Source organism: Lynx rufus, unplaced genomic scaffold (assembly GCF_022079265.1).
Source record: "Lynx rufus isolate CCGP_SWC_20201006 ecotype Redwood Valley unplaced genomic scaffold, mLynRuf1.p SCAF_10, whole genome shotgun sequence".
Classification (NCBI taxonomy): domain Eukaryota; kingdom Metazoa; phylum Chordata; class Mammalia; order Carnivora; family Felidae; genus Lynx; species Lynx rufus.
Genome location: NW_025814824.1, coordinates 10,505,129 through 10,516,495, shown reverse-complemented (window position 1 = coordinate 10,516,495; position 11,367 = coordinate 10,505,129). Strand labels below are relative to the sequence as shown.

The window sequence follows — 11,367 nt, the reverse complement described above, 5'->3', positions numbered from 1 at the left end:
GACACTGGTGTCCTAGAAGAATTCCCCCACCATGACCCCAGTGTGCAGGAAGGCTTGAGAAAGCCAGGCAATGAATAGTGGCTTGGGACTGTTTTCTGTGACCATGGGCCATTTATGGTACCCGTGTGGGCCTTAGTTTCCTGGCCTGTAAAATGGGAATGACAGAAGCATGGCCTTTACGGGGCTGATGTGAGGATTAGGTCAGATGGAAGAATTGGTATGCAATGATGGTTAGGTCCCCGGTCCTACCCCTGAAAGTCTCATTGATCCATCATGGGACTGAAGTTTGTAGTTTCTCGTGCAAATAAATACACCATTGCTTGCAGAGACAAAGCATTCTTCCCGCTTTTCACTCAGCCCTCCTGACGCCCCTGGGAAGAGGGGCCTGGGCAGGCATTCCTGGCATCTTGTGAGCTCTTTCAGAGAGGTAAAGGCGCATGCCTTTCAGACTCAGGCAGCTCTCATACGGGTGTGCAGTCACTGGGGCGATTCTCTAAGGGTGCTGAAATCAGGAGTGAATTGGAAAGAAATGCACCGTGTAGAGCCCTCGGGTGAATTAAAAACAACAGCTACTCCTGATAATATGGTGCTGGCCAAAGAGATCCATCTGTGTGCATACGGAGCAGGTGGGGGGGGGGTTCTCTTTGCTGCCCCCGGGCTACCCTTCAGCTTTGCACAGGCAGGCCCCTCACCGCTTCTGCACAGATAGCAGAGAGAAGCCACGGCCCTCCCATCAGGAGCCAAGGGTTTCGGGGACACAGGGGGCGAGAGAGTAAAGGGGCCTGCAGACCACACCCCGGACCGGTTAGAGGCAGACAGGCAGCTGGTGGTTAAAAATTCCTGCCTTGCAGACAGCGCCCACTCCGAGCCCCGCTCTGCTTCAGACTGGCCAGCCTGCCTCAATTCAGTCCTCTGAGCCAGTTTCCTCCTAGTAGAAAACGTGGACGAGATTATCCACCCTGTGAGGATGTGGTGAGGATGAAAGGAACAGTGGATGCAGAGGGCTCAGCACCGAGCCCCCACTCAGCAGTCCGGATCTGGCCGCTTTTGTTTGATTTGCCCTTCTTCCGTGCAAAGTAGGAGCCTCAAACAGCACCTCTCCTGTGCCCTGGAAAACCAGTTCAACTGAAGGTTCACCGTTCATTCCAATCTATTACCTCATCCGTCCTTTGGACCCACGGTCACGAGCACTGAGAATCAAGTTTGAAAGAGATAGTGACAGGTGAGATAAAGAGTGTTAATGACAAAAAAAAAAACAAAAAACAAAAAAAAACACAAAGGTGCAGGATTTGTTTCTGGTTCACTGTCAGGGAGCACGGGGTTGATGGCTTGCAGAGTGGGGCACAGGTTGGTGACAAAGGACTCCTCTCATATCTCTGGCCTGTGATGGGCCCCAGCGAGGGCTATGTAGCCACCAAGCTCAGCCGACACAGCAGAAGAGAACGTTGTGCTTGAGCCTGGAAAGAAGGACTTTCTGGATTTATCTGGGGTGGTTACTGTCAATGTCTCAGAGGCCAAGCACGTGGTTCATTCGCTTTGGCATTTGCCTTGGAGAAGTCAAGAAAACAAAAGTTAGGCTTCACAAGACAGGCATATGACAGTGGTTTGGCCCATGACAGGCCCAAGTTTGAGTTCACAGAGGCCCTGGAAGCCTGGACTGGTCCCAGGTCAGCTTTGGTCCTTGGGTCTCAGGGAGCAAAGTCCATTAATCCAATTTTCAACAGGCAGATGGAGGACCCTCTCCCCACTCTTAGTCCCTGGGCTTTGGAATTTTTCTTTAAATGTATATTTATTTTTGAGAGAGAGAGGAAGAGCATGAACAGGGGAGGGGCACAGAGAGAGAGGGAGAGAGAGAGAGAGAGAGAGAGAGAATCCCAAGCAGGCTCCATGCTGACCACAGAGAGCCCTATGGAGGTCTGGACCCACAAACCTTGAGATCAGGACTTGAGTGGAAATTAGACACTTAACCCACTGAGCCACCCAGGGGCCCTGGGGGCTATGTTTTTCTCGTTAACCATACTAACTGGCTAATCTGCTCCGTGAATCTCTCTAAACATGGGGCACCCCAGCATATGGTTCCCGGCTAACTTGTGTGCATTTTGGTTGAGGTTTCTCTGCACTTGGTCTGCCCTCACTCTGTCCAGTGTGGTGGGAATTGTTTCTTGCTGTGTTTCCAAGGCATAGAAAAGTACTTGACTCAGGGTAGATACTCAATATTTAGAAAAATGGTCTTGATGTTTATTATTTTTGAGAGACAGACAGAGGATGAGGGAGGGAGGGGAGAGAGAGGGACACAGAGAATCTGAAGCAGGCTCCAGGCTCTGAGCTGTCAGCACAGAGCCCGATGCAGGGGCTCAGACTCAGAAGCCGCAAGATCATGACCTGAGCCGAAGTCGGACACTCAACCCTCGGAGCCACCCAGGTGCCCCAGTACTCACTATCTTTTTTAATGAACAAATAAAACTTTCTGAAAATTCACAGGGCTGGGTACACTCCAGAATCTTCATAGGGTGTGGGGTAGAACCTGTATGTATATTTTGAAAAGCCCTCTCGACCATTTTGTCAAGGACCCCTGGCTAAGAACCACTAAACTCAATGATCTCCGGGGTTCCTTCCCTGTAGAGTTTCCAGGTTTAGCAAATAAAAACCAAGACATCCAGTTCAATCTGAATTTCAGATTAACAATGAAGCTTTTCTGAATGTAAATATGTACCGTGCAATGTTTGGTTGTCGTCCCTTGCATACAGATAACTAGGTAAGGCTGGTGCTTGGGCTCACGGTCAAGGCCGGAAAGTGGCACCCTGAAACTGGCCCACATTTCAGAATTAGACAGATAATCTTGGTTTGAGTCTCTGCCTTGGTTGTGTAATCTTAACAGGTGGCTGAACTTCTTCGGGCTTTGTAACTACGGTGTGCATCCTTACGGTTGCTGAAGATATTAAGACGTAATATAGGCTTGATGGCTAGCATTTAGCAGGTGCCTGTATTTCTATAGTTGATATGTTTATTTTTTTTTAATTTTTTTAATGTTTATTTGTTTTTGAGACAGAGAGAGACAGAGCATGAGCAGGGGAGGGTCAGAGAGAGAGGGAGACACAGAATCTGAAACAGCCTCCGGGCTCTGAGCCCTCAGCCCAGAGCCCGACGCGGGGCTCGAACTCAGGGACCGAGAGATCATGACCTGAGCTGAAGTCGGATGCTCAACCGACTGAGCCACCCAGGTGCCCCTATAGTTGATATGTTTAGTGGGTTGGAAGAAAAAACTCAGCATCAACGGACCTTTACTGTGTACATTCTCAACTAGTAAATGAGCATTCTGACGTGACCAGGATTATAGTTCATAGTTCTAGGTAGACCTGAGCTCATTTACGCCGAACGCTGACCTTCTGTCAAACAATACCTCTATGTCTGGGGGAACAAAACATACTTAAAACGAATAGATTATCCAGAATAAATAAAGGAAGGAAGGAAGGTCTTTCATTTCATTCATTATGAAATGTCATATGCTTCACTGACTTTTTCTAACGTCAAAAGTAAATATTTGTTTGGTTTCTTACTTTCTTCCTTTCTTTTTTAAGATTTTACTTTTAAGTAATCTCTATACCCAATGTGGGGTTCGAACTCACGACCCCAAGATCAAGAGTCGTGTCCTCCTCTCACTGAACCAGCCAGGCGCCCCTTGCTTAGGCTTCCTAGGATCACTATAGGGAGGAATGGGCCCCTACTTGGGCAGTGAAAATCCTTCCATCCTGACCGGGTTTATCTCTCTTCTAAGTTAAAAGCATCTTCTGTTTCCAGAGTGCTTGTCGTTTCTAGAAATTTCTGATACATCTCCTCTGGTTGAAAAATAAACATGTGATAACATGTGTAAAATGTTCATTAAGAAGAAACAACTCTCAGGGCCCCTGGGTGGCTCAGTGAGTGAAGTGTCTGACTTTGGCTCAGGTCATGATCTCATGGTTCATGGGTTTGAGCCCCGCGTGGGGCTCTGTGCTAACAGCTCAGAGCCTGGATCCTGCTTGGGATTCTGTGTCTCCCTCTCTCTCTGCCCCTCCCCTGCTTGCACTCTCTCTCCCTGTCAAAAATAAATAAACATTAAAAAAACTAAAGAAAAATTAAAAATAAAATAAATAGTAAAAAAGAAGAAGAAGAAGAAGAAGAAGAAGAAGAAGAAGAAGAAGAAGAAACAACAACAGCTCTCAGGGTGCCTGTGTGGCTCATTTGGTTAAGTGGCTAACTCTTGATTTTGGCTCAGGTCACGATCTCATGGTTTGTGAGTTCGAGCCCTGCGTCAGGCTTTGCACTGACATTGCATAGCCCATTTAGAATTCTCTGTCTCCCTCTCTCCCCGTGCCTCCCCTGCTCACAATCTCTCTCTCTTTCTCTCTCTCATTATGCACCAAAGACTGTTGTAAGTGCTAGGACACCTCAGTGAACAAAACAGACCCAGATACGGACGGTGGTGACTGCTATGGGAAGGGAGAGTCAGGGAGGGAAGACGGGGCTAAGTAAAAGTGGAGTGATCATGTCAAGTGGCCCAGTATCAGCGGGCCTCCCTGGAGAGGTGACATTTGGGAAAAGGAGGTACTGGACGGAGCCGTGCTGATCTGGGGGATGGCAAGAGGATCATCAAACAGAAAAGACCTAAGGCAGAAGCATGCTGGGAGTGTTTCAAGAGCAGCAGGGAGGCCAGTGTAGCGGGAGTGGAGGGAGGGGAGAGGGGAGGAAGAGAGATGCCCCAGCCACTGTTACTGTCTTCATCATGATGAAAGACTCCAGGAACCTAACCATGAATTGGAGTCTTAGTTTATTCATTCTGTGCCTGCGGGGTCATCCTCAAGTCCCCACCCGCCTGGAGTGATGGCTCTTAACTTGTAAAGCCGGGTTAGGATAGGGATTGATCCCACAAAACTGTCACTGGGGGAATCAGTACAGGTCAGTGAAGATGTGTGTGCCTGGATGACATATTGAGCTCATGTGCTGGTTTCTGTCCTTGATAGATGTATGCCCTCGGGCAGGTTGCTGAACCTCTCCATGCTTCAAGTTCCATCTCCGAAATGATTGAAAGGAGGCCACAAAAAATGCCCCCCTCCAAGCTGTGAGGGTTGCAGGAGGAAGTCCATGTAAAACCTTAATACAGTGCTCATGGCACATAGATGATACTAAGTGAATACTGGGATCGTGTCTTGAAAAGTATAGTCAGGGGCTTAGGTATTTTGAAATATGTATTTCAAGGTATACTCGAAATGTACGTTCAACAACCAAAACGTGCTTTTGAGCAAAAATGTCTTCTTATTGTTATTAATAGTTGTGTAGCTAACTTCCGAGATTATCCCTCATGATCCTGTCTCAGTATTCGGACCTGTGTACGGTCCCCTCCTCCACCGTATCGTGGTTGGTCTCTGTGACCATGGAATATGGCGGAAGTGATGATATGTCACTTTAAAGATTAGATTGCAAAAGGCCTTGCAGCTATGATCTTGGTCTTTCTCCCCCTCTCAATCATCAGTTGCTCTGGGGAAGCCAGCTGTCATGTCACGAACAGCCCTACGGAGAGCCACTCCCTACGGAGAGGTGCTCCCCAGGGACAGGTCTACATGACAAGGAACTGAGTCCTTTTGACGACGGCCATGTGAGTCAGAGCCATCTTGGAAGTGGACCCACCAGCTGTGGTCAAGCCTTCATTTGACAGCTGTCCTCGCAGACATTTTGACCGCAACTTCATGACAGACTCTGAGCCGGAACCATCCAGCGAAGCAGCTCCCAGCTTCCTGAGCAACAGAAACCGGGTGAGACGATAAGTGTTTGTTGTCCCAAGCTTCTACGTTTTGGGATAATTTATTTATGCAGCAGTATAGAACTAATACAATAGTTTATATATATTTTAAGTTAACTTTTGATTATAAAGGATTGACTGGGCCTAAACCCATTTCTACCATGTTTGATTGTTATTTTTTTTTTTAATGTTTCTTTATTTATTTTGAGAGAGAAGAGAGAGAGTGTGCATGAGCAGGAGAAAGACAGAGAGAGAGAATCCCAAGCAGGTTCTGTGCTGTCATTGTGTTGCCTGACATGGGGCTCGAACTCACAAACTGAGATCATGAGCTGAGCGGAAATCAAGAGTTGGACACTTAACCAACTGAGCCACCCGGGCGCCTCAATCACGTTCGATCTTTAAAGATCACCATGGCTCGTTGGTAGTCTACAAACATTTATTTTTTTTACATAGTTGTTGCCAGTATATATCAATGTGTATGCACTGCTTGGTATTTTGATGTTCCTTCCTCCTTAGAATCATTGCATGTGTCCCAAAAGACTACAATATTCTTAACATTTTTCCTGGCTCTATGGCATTCTTCACTAGTGCTGTGTCACATCATCTCAAATAACACCTATTATAAGACATTTGAGTTACTTCCAGTTTTCAAAATAACCAGCACCATAAAAATAGTGCCCGGGACATTGAGGAGGGCACTTGTTGGGATGAGCCCTGGGTGTTGCATGTAAGTGATGAATCACTTTGGGAATCTACCCCCAAAGCCAAGAGCACACTGTGTGGGCCCTGTATGTTAGCTAACTTAACAATCAATTACATATATTATTTAAAAAAATCGTGCCAATGACCTGAGCAGTGTCCTGAGAGTTCAATAGACTAGGTCCCTGCGCTTAGGTACGTGAAAGCCTGAAAGACCGACCACACGGAGGGGACAAGTCAGCCAAGGCACACAGACTACCACAGACAGCAAGCCCTTGCATTGATTAGGTAAGTGAAGTGCCCTTTAGGCTGACCTGAGACAGAAGGTGCAAAGGAATTGGGTTAGTTTCTTTGTTAGGATAATAATAATAGCTTTCTAGAGTTCTCTGTGTTTCCTGGAGAGAAACAGGAAGGACAGTAAACAAGAAAACCTTAGGGGAAAAAAAAATCCTTGCCTTGACTTCAGGTCTCAAAGCAGGATTTCAGGGAGGGTATCCCTGAACTAAAGCCATTGTCCACCAACTCTGTGTGACTGCCTCCCCTCCCCTCCCCGCCCCCTCCCCAGCATTCTCCTCCCCTCCTCTGGCTGGGCTTTGTCAGACTCCACCATTGTGGCCGGAAGAAACAAGTTGACTAAGCCCTTCTTTGTTGAACCTTACTGCCATGTTACACATACCAGGAATCTTTTGAATAAGGCATTCGTTAAAAGGCTCTTATGTAACCAGATCCCTTCCAGCAAGAGCCACCATTTTTCCACCTCGGTCGGTTCTGGTGCTCAGCGTTTGACTTTCCCAACCTTCCTGACCAGGTGTGGACCACCAGGTCAGGAAGTCATCTTTGACCTTTACAAGATAACTCCCGATTAAAGGAAGCTGCTCTTCATGTCACAAGGAACATTCAGTACGACCAACTCTAAGACCTCATCAGGTTCACGCCCATCCATCTGTTGAACTAGATGCAGCCCTGCCAGTGCAGGGAAAGTGAACGCTTCTTTAGTGACAAGACCGAGGTTGGATTGACATCAGTGTTCCTTACTGGGTTTCAGCTGTGCTAAGCCTCCACTGAATGTGGGGCAGCCTCCTTCCCAACCCACCAACCCCCCATGCCCCTGGAGCCCACAGAAGATGCCCTCCCTGTTCAGCTGTGTTCAGAGAACCTTCATGTTTATCCTCCACTGAAGGTCTGTTCGATGAAAAGTCACCGAGGCTCAAAGGACCGCCGGGTTGTTTCGAAAACTACCAGGTTAGAGAATGGTGCTATGAGGTCGAGGTCAAAAGATCACCGGGGCAGGGGCTCCTTGCCAAGGGAGAAAATGCTTCAGTGACAATGACTCAGTGCGAAGTTATCACCAATACGATGAAAACAAAAACAAACAAAACAAAATACCTCCAACACAATGCACACACTGGGCTAGCTGAAAGTGATGGGTGGTGAATTCTGGCTCAGCAGCTCTGCGACCTGGGTTCGAATCCTCCCTCCACCGCTAAGCATTGTGGCTTCTGGTACGTACTCGACCCTCCCTGAAGCTCTGTCTTCATTTCTGCAACGTGAATAATCGTCATGACGAGCTCGCAGGACAATGAGGCCCTCAGTAAGTGTTATCAATTATTAACATTCTATTGTTTTGATTATAATGATACTTCATGCCTCTTTCAAGCCAGAGCCTTTTATGTGACAGTGAATTTTGTACACGTGTTAACTCCTCTAAACTACAGGTAGTTTCTTGGGATTCTTTGTCTCTGTGTCCTTTATAAAGCTTAACCCAGTGCTTTGGGCACAGTAGGTCCCCGATAAATATTTGTTAAATAAGTAAATGTCCTAAATATAGTGGGTTTGCAGGGACAAGCTTGTATATATAATCCCTCTACTTAGGAATCTCTGAGAATGTCATGTACCTTTTGAGTACTGTATTAATATTTTATATTAGTAACGATGATACATTGATGATTCTAATTATGAGTAAAAATTATTCTTAGCTCAAATATCCTGAACTAGGCTTATATCCTTCAACGATATGTAAAACGTATTCGTACAGTGTTTCAGCCTCATGCAGACTAAACCCTAAGTTACTTTGCAAAATAACTAAAGCAAATGAATCAGTGAGTCCTTTACTTTTGAGACGCTCATTTCCAGGAACCAGGAGTGTGGGGCTATCTGGTTATAGGTTGAAATAAATTAGGTCCTCTTTTCTTTGTAGATTTAGGTAGTAACTGTATGTTTTCTGATGCAGTCAGCAACTCGATTATTTTACATTAATTTCTAAGCTTTGTAATGGTTCTAAGTCAGTGACAAATGAAAGGGTGAAGTCTGAGTTGTGAGCTTGGGATTTGGAAAGAAGCCAGAGCCAGCAATGTGGGCCGTTCCCTTCTGCTGCTATATTTTAGCTTTCTCCGGTGACGGAGGTCGAAGTGCTATTTTGGAAGAGGGAACCACAGAGCCACTGGTGGTGAGTCAGGGACTAGGGTTTTGTAATATTAATAAACGTTATTCAGAAAGAAGACTCCTTAGCAGCAGTTAAGACCCGAGCAGGGGTGAGGAACACATAGCTTCCCTTAGTAAAATCTAGAACCTCTGACGTCGGCCTTGGGAAAAGATCTACATGGGTGGATCCAGCTGTCTCAACTTCACAGTCCCCCACCCTGTGCCTCAGTTTACCTTTTCTTTGAGAGAGTCTCACTTGTGTCCAGGCTTGCACTGCACACACACGCTCCGTCACACACACACATATGGACACACACACACACACACACACACACACACATTCTTACCACCAGGACTTCTCTTTAATGCTCTGGCGTGAAAACAGACAAAACCCTTCCCCTCACATCTATAAAATATATTTTTTTCAACGTTTATTTATTTTTGGGACAGAGAGAGACAGAGCATGAACAGGGGAGGGGCAGAGAGAGAGGGAGACACAGAATCAGAAACAGGCTCCAGGCTCTGAGCCATCAGCCCAGAGCCCAACGCGGGGCTCGAACTCACGGACCGTGAGATTGTGACCTGGCGGAAGTCGGACGCTTAACCGACTGCGCCACCCAGGCGCCCCATAAAATATTTGAGAATAACAAAAACTTTAAAACCATCTCAACGATAAGAGTGGTATATACCTATTGTAAAAAAAAAAAATGAAATGAAGAAGAATGTGAGAAAGGAAATCACTCCCAGGGCCTGCCCCAATTCTAACGTGTCCCAAAGGACTAGTATGACTTTGGCGACCTCTTGCCTGCGTGTCTTCCTTGCTTTTTCCTGATTCATCTCCGTGCTGCCGTGTACCTTATTGGGCTCGAATGCATGGGACATACGGGTCCCAGATTCCTACCTGCAGCATACCCAAGGCCCAGTCTGGTCCAACTCACTCTGTGAGATTTGATTCTCACTGCCCCTCAAGGTTGGTATTATTTCCATTGTACAGACAAGGAGCTTGAGGCTCAGGGAGGTAAAACAGTTAGCAGTTGCTACTTGCACAAAATCCCTAATATGTGGCAGATGACTGACTAATTATGTGACATGAAAGTCCACTATGCAAATGGTCTGACGGGGTATATATCCCAGAACCAGGCCAGATGACCTTTAACTGCGAAGCTTCTGTAACTTACGGTCATGTGCATTATTAATGTCCTAGATAGCTTTTTAACGTTTATTTTTCAGAGAGAGAGAGAGAGAGAGAGAGCATGTGCCTGTGCAAACAGAGGAGGGGCAGACAGCGAGGGGGACAGAGGATCTGAATTGGCCCCGTGTTGACAGCAAAGAGCCCGATGCAGGGCTTGAACCCATGAACCATGAGATGATGACCTGAGCCAAAGGCGGACGCTTAACTGACTGAACCACCCAGGTGCCCCTTTGTACTAGATGGTTTAACTGAACCTGAAGGAATGGGCACAGAAGCATTGGTTTTGATGGGAAAGGAGGAAGTTCTAAACCTGGGGATGCTGTCAGGGAGTCCTCATCATGACCCCAAGTGCAGAGCGTGGGCCGTGTGATGTCATTGGGGTGATAGCAAATAAATAAATGTGTGTTTGAAAAGGCCCTGCAAGAAATAAGCCACAATCTGAGCAGTGACCATATGCAGGTGACGGAGCCATAAGTGATTGTTAATTTTTATTTATCCTTTTTATATTTTCCCAAAGTTTCTTTCTTTTTCAAAAAGTTTTTAATGTTTATTTATTTTTTGGAGAGAGAGAGAGACAGAGCACTAGTGGGGGAAGGACAGAGAAAGAGGGAGGCACAGAATCCAAAGCAGGTTCCAGGTTCTGAGCTGTCAGCACAGAGCCTGATGCGGGGCTTGAACCCATGAACCATGAGATCATGACCTGAGCCAAAGTCGGATGCTCAACCGACTGAGCCACCCAGGCGCCCCACCCAAAGTTTATTTCTGATAATGGGCATGCATTACTTTTACAGTCTGAAAACCTGTGAAGTATTAGCTTATAACATAAGTGTTAGCTCATGTCATGCTGTAAAAACATATCCCTATCAAATTAAAAATGTATGTGTTTCAAAGGACACTCTCAGGAAAGTGAAAAGACAACTCACAGAATGGGAGAAAATATTTACCAATCATCTGTCTGATAAAGAACTACTATTACTTATTAGATATAAGCAAAGACCACTTGCAACTCAACAATAAAGTGAGGGACCCCTGGGTGGCTCAGTAGGTTAAGCGTCAGACTTCAGTTCAGGTCATGATCTCTCAGCTTGTGAGTCTGAGCCCCGCGTCAGGCTGTGCGCTGACAGCCTGGAGCCTGCTCCGGATTCTGGGTCTCCCTCTCGGCCCTTCCCCCATGCTCTCTCTCTCTTTTTTTCTCTCTCAAAACAATAAATAAACATTAAAAAAAACCATAAAAAGATACATAACCCAATGTAAAAATGGGCAAAGGATTTGAGTTGAC

At 46.3% G+C, this 11,367-nt stretch overlaps 1 protein-coding gene across 1 annotated transcript in view; it reads left to right on the top strand.

Annotated features, from left to right (window-relative positions):
• Positions 1–7,127: 7,127 nt before the first annotated feature.
• KANK1 (KN motif and ankyrin repeat domains 1) overlaps positions 7,128–11,367 on the top strand; it is a 212,188-nt gene continuing 207,948 nt past the window's right edge. Inside the window, exon 1 of the mRNA XM_047101577.1 lies at positions 7,128–8,066. The gene's annotated coding sequence lies outside the window, so the exon portion shown is untranslated. The remainder of the gene's footprint in view (positions 8,067–11,367) is intronic.